Source organism: Nuphar pumila, chromosome 13, assembly GCF_984573655.1.
Source record: "Nuphar pumila chromosome 13, dmNupPumi1.hap1.1, whole genome shotgun sequence".
Lineage (NCBI taxonomy): Eukaryota > Viridiplantae > Streptophyta > Magnoliopsida > Nymphaeales > Nymphaeaceae > Nuphar > Nuphar pumila.
The window spans coordinates 64502467-64511377 of NC_143261.1; positions in this window are offsets into that span (position 1 = coordinate 64502467).

An 8911-nucleotide genomic window follows, 5' to 3' on the forward strand; every position below is an offset into this window, starting at 1 on the left:
TAACACATACCTTAGCCTTAAGGCCTACAAACTCATTAAGAGCTATTAGCTCAACCCTCATATTAGTTACAACTCATGAGCACACATCAGTAATGAGCTTACATAAATATGCTCAATATCTGTCATTCACCAATTCGTTTCTCATTGAACCTATGCATGTGGGATCTCCAGCGCTCTAGGTTGGGTATCCTTAGGTGATGACTTAATTGGCTTAATTCCCATTCCCTTCGATGTTTTATTGATGACATCTCTCGAAAGGCCTTTCGTAAATGGGTCTGCCAAATTTTGACATGACTTCACATATTTCAATGAAATAATATTGTCATCAATCATTTGTCTTATAAAACTGTGTCTTAGACTAATATGTCTAGACTTCCCATTGTATTTCATATTACCTGCTTTACATATAGCTGATTGGCTATCACAAAACATTGAAATAGCAGGTATAGGCTTCTCACCTAGTGGAATATCCACTAGCATATTCTTAAGTCATTCAGCTTCTCTACAAGCAGATGCCAAAGCAATAAACTCAGATTCCATTGTAGAATGAGTTATACAGGTCTGTTTCTTAGACCCCCATGCAACTGCTCCTCCTCCAAGGGTAAAAACCCAACCACTCGTAGACTTGGAATCTTCAAAGTCAGTATTCCAACTTGCATCACTATACCCTTCAATAACAGCAGGAAACTCGGTATAGTGAATTCCATAGTCTAAAGTATGCTTTAGATATCTAAGAATCCTGTTCACTGCATTCCAGTGTTGATGACCAGGATTATTAGTGTATCTACACACTTTACTCATTGCATAGGCAATGTCAGGCCTTGTGCAGTTCATTGCATACATAAGGCTACCTACAACACTGACATATTTTAATTGTTGAACACTAGCACCATCATTAGGAGTCAATTTCATATTTGGATCATATGGGGTGCATGCTGGTGAACTATTAAGATATCCATACTTTGTAAGAATTTTCTCAATATAATGTGATTGACATAATACAATGCCATTTTTATTTCTTATAATTTTGATTCCTAAAATAACATCTGCAACACCCAAGTCTTTCATACAAAACAAGGAAGATAAAAAACTTTTTGTTTGATTTATGCATTCACTATTGTTACCCAAAATAAGCATATCATCAACATATAAACAAATAATAATAATTGAGTTACTATCTACTTTACTGTAGACACATTTGTCCGCATCATGAATTTTAAAACCATTATGCACCAGAGAACTATCAAATTTTTCATGCCATTGCTTAGGGGCTTGCTTTAATCCATATAAGGATTTCTCAAGTTTGCAAACTTTGCGCTCTTTCCCTAGCACTACAAAACCTTCAGGTTGCTCCATATATATCTCTTTATCTAATTCTCCATTCAAAAATGCCGTTTTCACGTCCATTTGATGGATTTGAAGCTTATATGTGGCAGTCATGGCAATCAGAATTCTAATAGTAGATATTCTGGTTACAGGAGCAAAAGTATCAAAATAATCAATACCTTCTTTTTGTTTAAAGCCTTTTGCAACCAAACGCGCTTTAAATTTATCGATTGTACCATCAGCTTTTAATTTCTTTTTGAAAATCCATTTGCAGCCAATAGTTTTGCAACCAACAGGTAAATCCACTAATTTCCAAACATTATTAGACATAATTGATTCTATTTCATCATTAATAGCTTCTCTCCAAAAGGCAGCATCTTGAGAAGACATAGCCTCTTGAAAAGACACAGGATCATTCTCAATTAGAAATATATAAAAGTCAGAACCAAAATTAGTTGGTTTTCTAATGCGTTTACTGAGTCTAACTTCAGTTTCTGGTTCATCAACACATTCATTAGAATATTCAATCATGTCATTTACAGGAAGTTCATCTACTATAATCCAGCTGCCATCAAGAAGAGAATCAAATGCATTTTTATGTTCTATGAAAGATGCATCTCTAGATTCTACAATAACATCATTAACAATGTCCAAAAATCTATATGTTTTACTATGTTCAGCATACCCAAAAAATGCACATTTAAATGCTTTAGGTCCAACCTTCTTCCTTTTATTTTCTGAAATTTTAACATATGCTAAACAACCCCAAACACGAAAATAACTAAGATTAGGTTTCTTACCAAAACACAATTCATAAGGTGATTTATCAGATTTGGAATAAGAAACTCGATTAAGAATATAACAAGCAGAAAGTATAGCCTCTCCCCATAAGTTGGAATGCAAACCCGTATTAAGAAGCATAGCATTCATCATTTCTACAAGTGTTCTGTTTTTCCTTTCTGCTACTCCATTTTGTTCAGGAGTTCTAGGTGTTGAAGTTTGATGGATAATGCCATTATCTCCACAGAATTTATCAAATTCTTCTCCTAAGTATTCACCTCCTCTATCTGTTCTTAAATGTACAATATTTGTTTTAAACCTATTTTGTACTTCAGCAAGATAAAGAAGAAATTTGGAAAATGCTTCAGATTTATGTTTCATTAAATAAACATAACAAAATTTCGAGTAATCATCTATAAAGGTAATGAAGTACCTATTGCCACCACGACTTAAAACATTATCCATCGTACACACATCAGAATGCACTAATTCAAGCAATTTATAATTCTTTTTTACACTAGGAAACGAGAGTCTAGTTAACTTAGTTTGAATGCATGTCTCACACTTATGTTTATGTTCTATTCTAACATGACAAAAAAGAAGACCAAAGTTATTCATATTATGAATGCAACAAGAATTTATATGTCCTAATCTTGAATGCCAAAGAAAATAGGAGTCAACCATATAAACAGAAGTAGTAGCTTCATTTATGTTCATCTTGAACATACCACCAGTGGCAAACCCTTTTTCCTACAAAGATTTTTCCTTTGGTCACAGTTACAATCCCAGACTCAATAACAATCTTAAAGCCATTTCGTGACAGTAGATCTGCAGAGATTAAATTTTTCGAACTTCTGGAGCATAGTGGACATTTTCAAGTGTTAGGACTTTCCCAGAGGTGAACTTAATTTCCACACTCCCTTTTCCCAGCACTTTAGTTGAGGAAGAGTTTCCCATAAAAAAATTGCATCCCTCCCCCACTACTTCATACGACTTAAACAAGTTCCTGTCGTTTGCCACATGAACAGTGCTTCCAGTATCCAGGTACCAGTCCTTATTTGCAGCCACCATAAAGGTTTCAGAGATTATAGCAACAAGCCTTTCTTCTGACTCATTTGGCTTAGGACCAGTTCTCTTCCGTTCTCTGCATTATTTAGCAAAATGGCCAAACTTGCCACAAACATAGCAACTAATTTTCTTTTTATCAGTTGGCTTTTTCCCTTTCACAAAATTCTTTTTGATTTTCTGGGTTTTCATGATTTTGCCACCCTTGTTACTAACAAAATTCACTTTAGGATAACCTTCTTTAGGACTCGAATTCTTTTTGTCACGAAGACGAGTCTCTTCCTCAATTCGGATGTCCTTAAGAAGGCCATCTAAAGTGATTTTCTCATTTTTATGTTTTAGGTGATTCCTATATTCTTTCCAGGAATCCGGCAGCTTCCCAATGATGACAGCAACTTGGAAGTCATCATCAAGATACATACCTTCTCCTTTGATCTTATAGGCCAGTATTTGCATCTCATGAATTTGAGCAAGTATCGACTTATCATCAACAATAGAAAAATTAACATACTGATCTACGATAAACCTTTTGTTACCAGCATCTTCTGCATTGTACTTGATCTCGAGAGCATTCCACAACTCTCCAGCCGACTCCAATGGTGAATACAGGTCAAAGAGTGAATCGGCTAAAGTGTTCAGAATATGCCATTTGCATCTGTAGTTGTCAGTATGCCACTTCTCTCGCTCTTTCTTCTGTTCTTCTGTCTCAACTTCTCCAGCAGCGACAGTGGGACAAGGCTTTTTGAGGACATAGTCGATATGCAACTCGAACAACAAGAAAGATACCTTTGATTGCCACCGCTTGAAGTTTGACCCATCAAATCGATCGAGTTTTTCAAGGTCACGGTTAAGTAGATTGATGGAGTTGGATGTCGAACCAGAGGCCATAGTTGAAGTTCTAAAATTGTTATCCCAACCTGGTGAAAATTGGATTTCTGAAAAGAGATTTCAAGCCTAGAGGCACGTTCTTAAGATCGCTATCTTTAGAACTTCAATCGCCCCACTCCGGAAATTCCGAAGATGCGAAAAAGGGTTTTGTTACGACTGAGTTCCCAGGATACAACTAGGCTTGAACCTCAAGAGAGTCACTGCTTCGCAAGAACAGATGACCTCTCCCACACATGAACTCTGCAAGCCAAACCGAGAAGAAAGAAAGGAGAAAACTGGAGAGTCAGAGATTCTGATGATATTCAAAAGACGAAAATAGAAGAATTTATAGACTTTTAGAGAGGCCAAAATGTTTTGCGATAAATGAGATTAATGGCCATAAATCTGACGGTTTGAAAATAGGACGAAAAGGTACCTGAACGGTCACCCACCTTTGACTGTTAATCAAAGGCCTCCAAAACCGTCCAACAGTCACAAAGCACCTTAAACTCAATATAAATGACATTAAAACTTTTCAAACGGCCAGATATCTCAAAACCGAAAAATCAAAACGGATATGTGCGCCTCATATGCACCTCGCACCGCTGCGAGCATGCGAAGTGCAAAGTGCGCCATCAAAACGCCACATTGTGCCCTTGCGCACGCACGCGCGCGTGCGCGCGAACGGCGCGTCCGTTGCTACACGATGCGCAGCAACGTCCGCAAGCAACCCATGGACACAAGGCTTACCAAAGTAAAGAATAGAGAACAAAGTCTGTATTTAAACCACTAGAAAAATTGATTTCTCTTAGATATGGGACTAAACTTTTTAAAACACTTTTGGTGGAAAGAAATCATCAATTTTAAAACTTTCCTAACATTTTACAATACGAGAATTTGATCTCGGAGATGCCTGACCACAGCCTTGACATAAAAAATATATCTGAACTCCATTCTCTTTTTCTTATCTTCTCCACTGGACAGACCAACTGTGAGAGTCCATGAGTGCAGTTTCAAAAGGTCTGTATATCGGTTATCCGGAATGTATAGCATCTTCCCATCTCCCACCATCATAGAAGTAAAACCTTCATTCTGATCCTCCGACTCTACACCTTTGTTACCAACCACGTCCGACCAAGATCTTACCTTTGATCAATTAGCAGTGTTGAAGGCCATATTGCTGCCCCCTCCTGGATCACCTGAGTCAGGGTGCCCACACTGGAAAACATCTTTCTCTCCCTCGTTCTCACCTCTCTCCATCCCCTCTAAATTCCGTTACCAAAAACGCCAACCCTAGAGACCTTCCCTTCCAAGTTCCCTTGCCCATCAAAAGCCAACCATATTACAATAACATTCAACATTAGTGTTCTTAAGGCACTTGAATTCAGTTTAATGATTATGATACATATCATCTCACAAATAGACTATTTTGATATTTTCTGTCTAATGGCTCTAAATGTGTTTAGTGATTCAGATTGATGGTATTTGCAGTCTGATGGTCCTAAAATTAGAGAAGTTCCTGCTAGTAGCACATTATTGAAAATATTTTAGTGTCTCGTTTCTTGACTTCAGTTAATTAGTGACTACGGTTTATCATAGACATTATTTATGGTTCGTAGAGATTACTGAATGAACTATAGTTACACAAAAATTTCAAAAGTTTTCATTTGGTATTGAAATTCCACATCGATCACCCCTAGAATTTTGGGTGAATGAATAAAAGAAAATTAACAACAACAACTACTACTACTACTACTACACCTTCATCCCAAAACAATTGGGGTCAGCGATATGAACCAAAAAGGAAATTCATTTTGGGTCTTCCACATGAATCCTTTTCCTCCAATCATTTCTATCCAATGCCATGTCCTCGGTGAGGTTCAAAGCATTCATATCCTTTCCTATCATCTCCATCCAAGTCTTCCTAGGCCTACCCCGACCTCTTTTAACTAATATATTTTCCCATTTCTCCAACCTTCTAACTGGAGCATCATTAGGCCTTCGCCGAATATGTCCAAACCACCGTAAACGATTCTCTCGCATCTTATTTTCAATGGGTGCAACACCTACCTTCTTACGTATCTCCTCGTTCCGAATCTTATCTTTTATTGTATTTCCACACATCCATCTAAGCATCCGCATCTCAGCTACACACATTTTTTGAATATGATGTCTCTTGGCAGCCCAACATTCCATACCATATAGCAAAGCGGGTCTATTAGTCGTCCTATAAAACTTTCCCTTCAACCGCAATGGCATTCTACGATCGCACATCTCTCCAGTTGCACTTTTCCATTTCATCCACCCAACCTTTATCCTATGATTTACATCTCCATCAATTTCTCCATACTTTTGAATGATGGATCCCAAATATTTGAAATAATCATTCACCGGTATTTCTTGCTCACCAAGCTTCACTACACTCTCATCACTACTTCGTTGCTTACTAAACCAACATTCCATATATTCAGTCTTACTTTTACTCAACTTAAAACCTCTAGCTTCCAATGTTTTTCTCCATAATTCTAACTTAGCATTAACCCCAGCTCTAGACTCATCAATCAAAACAATATCATCAGCAAACAACATACACCACGGTACATTTTCTTGAATTGGTCTCGTAAGCTCATCCATCACTATCGCAAATAGGAAAGGACTTAAAGCAGATCCTTGATGTAACCCAACCGTTATCGGAAAATTGGTTGTCACCCCTCCACAAGTGCGGACATTGGTTACTACTCCTTCATACATATCTTTAATTATACTAATGTACTTGAGAGAAACACATTTCTTCATCATTGTCCACCAGAGAACGTCCCTAGGTACTCTATCATATGCCTTCTCTAAATCAATAAAAACCATATGCAAATCTTTGTTCCTCTCTCTATATCTTTCAATAAGTTGTCTAAGAAGATGTATAGCTTCCATAGTTGATCTTCCAGGCATAAAACCAAATTGATTTTCCGATATCATGACAATCTTCCTCAACCTAGACTCAATCACCCTCTCCCACTACCTGCTCTACAAATATTCCTTGTTTAGCTCCTTTCAGTGCCCACCACTTAATTCTAGGATCTATCATATGTCTATCCCTTTTGCGGCATTGTCTAATTCTAAGATCTAAAATTAAGACTCTATGTTGTATAACACAACTTAAAATTAACCCAAACACACACACACACACACACACATATATATATATATATGTATATATATATATATATATATATATATATATATATATATATATATATATATATATATATATATATATATATATATAATGAGAAATTGGTAGTTGCTCACACGCTAGGTGCTAAATGGTTTTTCTGCCTTTTCGTGTTTTTTTTCACAGTTCTGACCCCATAAGTGTGTTGGGAATGGTCGATTTACGAGAAATCCATACCTGGATCATGTATTCTCGATGAAAAAAATGATATTTAGAGCCCCAAAAAATTATAAAGATTTTAGACCATTGATTTTTCGAACCTTATAAAAATTCACTCATGTGTTAGAATCGAATGCTTCAAGAGCTGATCCCTATAAAATCAAATACATAGACAATATCCGTACGGTCAGAATTTATAAAAAATAAATAAATGAAAAACCCATTTATCACGCCCATTTAGCACCTAACATGAGCAACTACCAATCAATTGTATATAAGTAGTACTCGTTCAGACCTGTTAGGCCCCTTCAAAAAATTATAGTTTTTAGTAGTTTTTCTCACATCTAACACCATAGATGTGATCTATAGGTTTTGTTTAGTGATAACAGGCTTTTGGTATACGGGTTTCTTCGGTGATCCAAAATCAATGGCTATGAAGGCATCAATTTTTTCAGCTCATAAAAATACTTTTTTTTTGTCAAAAAACGCAATCCAAGAGTCGATTCTCACTAAATCAAGCATGATAAACACATTTAACGGTCCAAATCTATCATAAAACACTTCAAACTATGGGGCCTAATGGTGAATAATGAGAAAAGAGGGCTTATATATTTTTTAAAGATAACATGTATAAAGTAAATATGTAAAGTGTCATGGATACTCTGGACCAAGATAAGAAAGGTTTTAGCCCACCGGGAGGTTAGCCCCAAGTTGGGATCCAGGGATTGCTTAAATGATCCCTTGTGTAACACTACCCAATTACATGACAATATTTTGACGGGAGCCTGCATTGTGTTGCTACAGGGCCTATGGAATGCTATCATGTGATTGGCTAGTGTCAAATAAGAGGGTGTTTGATACACGGTTCGCACGTCTGTAGGACGCCCAGCACGTGGGCCCCATGCCCACACAAACATGGGATACGCAAACACAAAAATGGCATTTGCCGTTGTTCCATGCCCCCCCCCCACACCCACACACACACACACACGAAACAGCAGATCGGACAGGCACGAACACACAAAAAAAATTGGCATTCACAGACAGGGTGGAACAGTGCATCACATGGAAAGAATGGCCCAGTGTGTCCTGTCCTGTTCGCAGATAGTACAGGACAGGATATGCTATCCTGTCTATGAGCTTCCGCAATTCAAACACTCACTAAGGGATCACTTAAAGTGATCCCTATATCCCCATCATAGTGACAAAAGTTAAAAACGACAAAATATCGTTTTTCAAAAACTCTCAAGAATTTGAAAATTTTTCATAAATATTGTATTTTTTTCGTCAAAATCTCAGCAATAAAAAATAAATTTAAAAATATAAAAATAAATTTTCTAAGAAAATATTAATAACAATTATTTAAAAATAAAAACACATGGGTTTTTCACAATAAATAGCCATTTAAAACGTAAATATCATGATTAAATCACGGAATTTATGTTGTTTCATAAATCTCACAATATTTTGAAAAATCTCATAAGA